This window comes from Pteropus alecto, unplaced genomic scaffold (genome assembly GCF_000325575.1).
Source record: "Pteropus alecto unplaced genomic scaffold, ASM32557v1 scaffold21, whole genome shotgun sequence".
NCBI lineage: Eukaryota > Metazoa > Chordata > Mammalia > Chiroptera > Pteropodidae > Pteropus > Pteropus alecto.
The window spans coordinates 15,080,967-15,089,502 of NW_006436282.1; positions in this window are offsets into that span (position 1 = coordinate 15,080,967).

Consider the following 8,536-nt stretch of genomic DNA (forward strand, 5'->3'; position numbering starts at 1 on the left):
AATGTGCTAGTGTCTCTGTGTGTGTGTGATGCATGTGCATGTATGCAAATAAGGAGTTTTGCTGACTATATCAAGGAATGCATAATAAATACACATATTTAAATGCAGACTTTGATGTCACATAGGGTATCCTTTATTGATAGTAACTACTCTTGAAGAAGCCTTTGAGTGAATCCAAGGAGCCACATTCTGCCTTCCCTAATTGGCCATAATGAAATATTTCTTTAACAAATACCTAATCTTAATAGAACTGCATCCTAGGTCCCTATCCACTACTTTACTTCAAGCAAAAAGATTTGATACGTAATCAGGAATGTGATTTCATTTTCAGAGGCCATTAGGGAAGACAGTCCACAGAGTAATCCTATTAATATTTCTGCTATTAAGATATCTGTTTCCTATATTTGGAATATCCAGACAGAATGGAATCTAAATATTTAAACGTCTCACAGAAAAATATCTGACAACTGGAAAATGTCTTAAAAGCCTATGAAGTCTGACACTGGATAATCAGAATCAGCTAACAGAATTCATTTTTATTAAAGCATTTCAAATGATCAAGCCACTGATGCGTCTTAACACTATAATGGCATAATACCCTTGCCTCGAATCTTTAGAGAGGCAAAATGATCACAGATTAAGCAAGTTCAGCTGCACACAATGTTTTCATAAGCCCAGGAATATTGCTCCATAAGAAATACTTCTGGTATGAATGATGAGATTTTGAGAAAGTACCATTTTGGTAGAAAATGATCTACTTAGTTGCCTGTGGTTATAAATTACTTCAGGCCCAGTTCTCTTTCCCCTCTTCCTCATGTTCCGTTTCTGCCCGATGACAAAGGGAGTTCTGAGCATGGAAGAAATGAACCAAGTGATGAGGTGAACGAGAATCTGACCCCACATAGTTTTTGCTTCTTCCTCCCTACCCCCATGCCCCCATTTTGTTATGTATAATAACTGAGAGTGTGACAGGAAGTAATCAACAGAGAGGGCACGGATACTTGAAGCAAAGAGAGAACAACATTTGCAGCCAGGAAGTAATCTTCACGTTCAGCTTTCATTCCAGCCCTAACACTTAGGAGAATGAAAGTAGAGAACGGCCATGCTTCACTCTCTCCACGAGAACTGCGCTGCCCACGGGCCCGATGCTATGGGACGCCGGGGCGGTATAATCATCATTATCCAGAGAAGGTATCTGACTTCCGTGCGTCCTCTGGAAGGCCGTGGAATAGGGTAATCTCATGCAGAACCGGTGGAGGAGACTCATCTGCATGGGAAACACCAGAGGAACAAAGGTCTGCGCTCCCCTGTGCTATCAGCCCCTTGGAAATTCAGATTATTGGCAGGTACAGGGACATTTTTAGACTGTTGGAGGACTGACTGAACACAATCGCATTCAAGGCAGTATGGCAGAAGTGAAGAACATAGGTTTTAAAATATGACACAGGCTCTATTCAAATTCTGCCTCTGTCTTAGACAAGTTGTGGGATATTGAGCAAGTCACTTAATCCCTCTAGGATCAGTTCACTCATTTGTAAATACGGCTACCGAGACTACCTTTCCCATGGGTGTTGTAACTGTTAAAACAGAGTTTGTGTAAAGACCTCACTTGGCGCCTGGCACACTATAATGACTTGATACATAATGTCTCAATACCATGACCACAAATGATTTTTTAAATAATTAATGATATATTGTCCACATTTTTTTTTGCAAGCCCATGAATCAAGTGGATCAGGGTCCTTATCTTTTTCAATGTTTTGTAAATTGTACTTCACATCTCTGGTGGTTTATAAATAATAAAAACAATTAAAATGTGTGTGTCACTTTCAAGCCAAGCAGACATCTTAAAGTTTTCATAGCATCAGTCATTACAAATGAATTGAGGTCTCATGTTATCTAAATGTGGTCTAGCTGATTATTCCAGCTGTTGTAGGCGCTCTCCTAATTTTTTCTCTTTCATTTTTCCCACATTATTCCACCTCTAAGAGCAGGACTCAGCAGCTGGAGTCACCACAGGACCTGATTGATGGCTGTAGGACCCAGATGGCAGAAGCCTGAAAATGTTTCTGGCAAATACCTCTACAAGCTGGAGTGTGTGTGTGTGTGTGTGTGTGTGTGTGTGTGTGTGTGTGTGTACTCTTCCCTTTTATTGGCACTTGAGCTAAATGCCCAGCAGCCACTTCTTGGCTGGGTTCCATTCAAACTACAGTTGGCGCCTGTGAAAATGGCTTTGGCTCCAATATCTTATGTGAGACTGTCTATCATGAAGAATTTTCCCACTGCTGATGGTTTCTATTTTTATGAATACTTGAAAATACATGTCTCACATAAGAGTTCTGACCTCCTTTTATCTTTCCAGTGGAAATTCTTTCATAAAGAAATGTCATCTCTTTATACAATTATTCTTTGTGAGGGGCTATTTATAGCACTGTGAAATTAGGGAACGTAGTACTCCCTTTGACTTTCAGAAAAATTGTTAAGCATCAAATTGCATGTCAGAAGAAAAATGATCTCATGAAAAAATGAACAGGCCTTACTATTTTCCACTGCCCCCTCCCTCATAGCCCCACTCCCAAATACGTAGAGGACGGGTAGTCATTGCTCTCCAATAAAATAAAACTAGCAACAATAATAAAACCATGCCTTATCTTGTTTGATGCAATAGATATGCTGCTGGAAGGGAGACATTTTAAATACACTGGATAAACTAGAGAGTTTGCTTTCCAAATGGAAATACGTAATGAATGTTTTTTGGAAGAAATGATGGTTATGGAGGGGACTGTCCAGAACCTGATGTACGTGGTTTACCAATTGGGATTTTTTCATACTGCTTTTCCTTAAAGCTGGATTCACCTCTAAAATGGCTCAATATATTATGTGACTTCAAAATCCCTCAGTTTATCCACGAGCACTCTTTGTAGACATTTTCACTTTCCTTAGCTGTCATTTGATTTTCAGAAACAGTAAAATTTTTATCCTACCTGGAAATTGAAAATATACTAAACCAAAATAAGAACTAATGTCTCTCTGGGGCCATCTATTTAAAGGTCAAGAGCATACTTCATACTATACCAAATATATAAAGGAGGAAAGACAAGCTCCAGCTGTGGGATGCCTCAACAAGTAAAGAAGTTTCTTTTAAAACTACAGCTAAGACAATGAGTAAATCTTACAGACTTGCTCGTGTATCCTTATTAATTAGCTTGTAGAGTCTAAGTACTGAGAAAACAAAAAATATCAAGACTTTCTCTCTTGTGAATTATAAAAAGTTTTGTGCAAGAAATAAAGGAAGTCTCTTCTGGAGACCTGGAAGATCCCGTGGTCAAGGAAGGTTGAGGTCATGGGTGGGAATGATTCATTCTATGGGAAGAGCACCTGTGAGATGTTTTTAGTACTAATCCTGGAATCTGGAAACCGAATCTCGCTGATGAATCCTGATTCAAATATGTGAATGCTTATGGTGACTTTATGTGTAATCTACAAAAACTGTGAACAACCCAAATGTCTTTCAGTGCATAAATGTCCTTTAGTCCATGGTTCAGTGACACAACAGAATGATGCTCATCAATAGAAAGGAATGTACTTCTGATACGCACAACAGTGTGGATGCATTTCAGTGCATGGTGCCAAGTCAAAAAGGCTACATACTATAAGATTCCATTTATATGCATTCTTGAAAATGTAAAACTCTAGCGGCAAAAAAAAAAAAAAAAAAAAAAAAAAAACGGAAAAAAAGGATGTTATTCTAGTGGATGAAATTACTATATCTTGATTGTAGTGGTACTTATATAATTGTATGCATTTGTCAAATCTTGCAGAACTGTACACTTAAAAAAGTGAATTTTACTATATGTAAATTATATCTTAATAAAAAACATTAAGAATCCACTCCATTAAAAAAAAAAAAACGAAATGATAAACAAGCTAATGGTAAGTATGAAGATATAAGAAGGCTTTATAGATACTTTTAATATATTAAAAAAGAGAGTGGATTCTTTTTTAAAAAAGAAATTCTGATTCAGACTCTCAATATCTGCCTACTTTTCTAGCAGATATTTTACTCTGATCTCAATGGTGGTAATGACTCCAGGTCTGCTACATATTGCTGGGGACTTAATCCCAAGACACTTCCTGTATTCTGAGTAGTCACGGGTGCAGAGTTCTGCATAAGCTTGAGAACATCTAGCCATAGTCCCAAGACTCAGAAGGGTTTAAGACTACTTTTGAGAAGCTCGTGATTCCCCATTTAAGGCTACTATACATGAGTATCTTTGTTTGAGGGGGCGGGCTGGGGCTGTATGGTGAATCCGATCACTCAGGTTTGGGAATCACTGGTTTAATCAATTAGTTTAATACTTACCCTGAAATATGGGAGGCCCAGGGATATGCACAAAAACTTTCTTTTTCTGGGTGAGATCGGGTTGAAATAAAGCAGAAGAGTAGCCTTGAATAGAAAAGGAAGAGGAAAGAGAACATAAAGCCTTTGGAATATGTGGAAACTGGGAGAAGCGTCATACACTCTGACAGTGTCTGGTCAGGCCATCGTGGGATATCGGGCTATGTATCTGTATGACTCTGTGTGCATCGACAATCAAGCCAACTCTTGATTGCTGGGGGCCACCTCCTTAAGCCACTGTCCAGCCTGTTAACACAAACAATCAATGGCTGTGCCTTACTGTGAGGGGCCCAAACAGTTTCCTGAGTTCTCTAAGTGTTGCAGGCATCACACTATGATCAGAACACTCATCTTAGGCCCTTATCTCAAAAGGGACATCTGAACAAATCCCTGTCATGGAGGAAACCAATTACACTCTCATCTAGGTTGGCACTTCTTGGCATCTTTCTGACAAGTACCCACACACTTAAATGAGAGAGGTCACAGGGCCCAGTTAATTACTAAAGGTTCTATAAATTGATTAAATCAAGACTCTTCATTTCATATTTAACTCAGCTTCAGAAATCCAATTGGCAGAGGTCATGGGGATTCAAGTCATCTGTCTTTCTAATACTCTTTCTAATACTCCAACTTTTTTTGTAAGCCTCCCAAGTCAATACAATAAAAAAGAGTACATATTTTTCTGAAAATCTTAAAAATGCTTCAATGAGTACATCAGAATAATTTGTCTTTAACTGGGTAATTTGGAGGCATGCATGCAAAGTGGATGTTGCTAACATGATTTTTAATGTGCTCAAGAAACAGTTCGCCTTTCCTCTGAAGTAATTTGAATAGTTTTCAGTCCTACTGACACTATTAATTTGCTTTGCGCTCTCCCCCCATTCCCCACACCCGCAATATACACCACCATTTTTCCATCACTATTGCAAACAGAAACAAGGAAAGCAAGGCTTGGAGAGCTCTTGTGGAGAGAGTCATTTGCTCCAGCTCAAGCAAACAGCAAGGTCAATCAGCCTGAAATCTGAATTTTTCAGACACATAATAGACCCTTGGCTTATCAAAGCCTCTTATCTGATTGGGAAAAAAAATCAAAGGTAAACTTCAGGGCTCATGGAATTAAAAGACAAATGAGATGTCATAATTATCAAAGTGGCTAATTTAGAAAATTAAGCTGTTCACATAGGTGACATAATTGCTTGTCACAATCACTCTTTTTCTCATTAGCTTCTTCCATTCAGCACCTACAGGCTGCACAACAGTCTTTGGCCTTGCTCAACAATATGGGTGTTCTTTTGTGGTTTAGTGTCACAGTGTTTTCCCTCATCTCTTATAAATAATGCATATTAGCAGGTTTATTCAAAGAATAGTTCTAGAAATCCCAGTCTTTCACTGTTTGGTATTTGGTCATATTTTAAATTCATTTGTGACCAAACATTCTTTTGAAATAATTAGTTAATTATCAAGATAGGATTTATAGAATTGATATAGCATATTAATATCCTATAGAAAACAGTAAGAGTTTTCATATATACTAATATTAAGGGGAAAAATCCTCAGTAGTTAGATAAAATTTGTCTTTAACTCTGAATAGAAGAAAAAGATATATTTTCGAGGAATCAGTTTTCTTTGCCTAATATTTTATTAGGTATTTCTGTAGATCCAGCATAATGTAAATAAATTCTCCATAAGAGAATTACTTGTAAGACTGACAGTAATACTGTTTATGTGTAAGCAAGTTCAGAAATTACTAAGGATAATGTCTAAAAAAGGAAATGAGTCGTTCGCTATGTACTTTTAAAGCGTGCCATTGTGAATGGGTGAGGGCGAACATGAGTGTGAGGACGACTCAGATTCTACTATCTTGTAAGGTGGTAGGACATGGCTAGTGTGGCTTTTAGAGCGACTACGTTGATGTTGTTCATTTGAAGAGATCATTTATCTCTTCAAATGAATATATACAATAAAGCTGTAATCTGCATATTTTTGGAATATTCGTGTAACTATCGTGTTTTAATTTTACTGACATTAAATTAGTGAAGTTATTGGGTTAGAAGAGTTATTATGGTTATATACTGAAATCCATCAGCTTAGAAAGAAAAAGAAAAATCCAATCAAATCTCTAAATGTACGAGGTTTCTATAAACCTTACCTTTACTCGTAACTGAACCTGAAGTGGTTGTGAACACGCTGAGGACCTACAGACGTAGAACTTCATGGGGAATTTATCCTCCGAAGAAACAGACACAAGTCCAATTATGTCGCCGTTATGTTTATTCTCTTGACACTCACAAGTACAGTCGTTGGTGACAGGAATGGCGCACCTGCTGCGCTAACCAGCCAAGGCTGAAGACTAAGACAGAAAAGCGACAGAAGATGTAGCACTTGTCTAAGCTTTCTTTGTCTCCTATGCCCTTCAGGCTCCAATAATACAGCAGAGCCCTTGGGTTAAGTTTCTTATGGGGTTTTGAATAAGAAAGTGTGCCAGTTTGTGGCAGAGTAGGTGTTGGGGTAGACTTTACAGACTGAGAGGAGATGGCCTTGTACAGGGCAAAATGGTGGTTCCCTGCAGTGAGGCAGGATCAATGAAAGTCAGCATCCTGAAGACGGCTCGATGGAGAATCGAAAGCCAAGGGAGCAACTGCAGTCCTAAAGGAGGATGACGCTTGGCTATTTTCAGCAATTTGACCATTTATTTGGACTTCCCATGGAGTTCAGGAAAATTTTTGTGCAAAGGTTTTCAAATTATGCTCTGTTGTTCTCTAGTCATTTTGAGTTGGAGTTGGAAAGGCAAAATAGACAAAGCTCTAATTCTTCTACTTCCTCCTACTTCAGCCAGCACAACGGTGATCTCGTCTGCTTTACACAGTGGGCTTCCTTTGAAAGTTGCATTTGAAGATAGTTTTCATGGCTAAAAATATTTGGAAAACTGCTGGTACAGTGGGTAGGCCTGTGTGTGTGATAGTATACCTGGAGATAGTATGTTCGAGACAGGAAAATAATAACGGTATTGCACGAGAAATAACATATCACCTATGTTTCCACCCAGTAAGCAGATCTGTTGTCAACTCAGAAAGTTACTCTTCCTTGCATTCATTCTACGAATGTTTATGGAGTTCTCCACTACCCATTACCTTCCCCTCAGGTCTGCCCGAGGTCCCCTGAGATATAATCTGGGAACTCCAGTTGCTCATTTTAGCTACTGCTGTTGTTCTGGTTAGACTGTTTATCCAATCTTCCAACCATTATTCCTAGCTTTTGACCTTTCTTGGGATGGGTTGTTAGGAAGCCTTGGCCTCATTAACATCTGTGATGAACTAAAATTATATCTTAGCAGAGATGGGGAAAACTAGAGAGGCTCTGTATTCTTATAATTGCAGCTAGCAACAACATATAAAAAACTGGGGGATATCAGTATTTTAACATTTACAAAATGGCTCTTGTACATGACGCTAGTAAGATTAAGAAATGTGTGCCAATTTTGTGTTTTATCCTCATACATTGTTAAACAACTATCTCAAGTTACACAGATAAGAAGTGACCAATGGGATCTAAACATAAGTCTGTCTGAAACAAAGGTATTTCCAGAACACTAGTACACGCCAAGTGTGGTCTGTAGGTCCTTGTGGGTCTGCAAAGAGGTAAGGCCAAGAATTGGGAATCAGCATTTAGATATTTTTTGAGTAATTTGACAGTAATTTTATACCTGTTAACTATAATAATAAAAAATTGAGGCTTATAAATTGTATGTCTTTTGCTTTGTTGTTTCAGATTTTAATAATACACTTATATTGTATTTTGCAAAATAACAGTCCGTGACAAAGCCAAGACAATAACTAATTTACTCTGCAGATCATTTGAGGGGCAGTGCACTGCACTAAACCGTCCCTAAAATGTGGGCTCTCCAAGTAACATGGATTCGGTACAGGAAAGGAGCGGCACCACTATCAGCCCACACCTTCTTATCTTCTGATAATAAAAGATGACATAGATTCTCAATGGCTTGGCTCTGTTTCTCTGTTGAATCATTTCATGTCCAAGCATGAGAATTTTCCCACAGGCTTCTCCCCACTGGATGGCCGATATAGCACAGTGTTTCAGTCCTTGCCTCTGAGCTCCAAGCTCTTCTTCCAGCCTAAT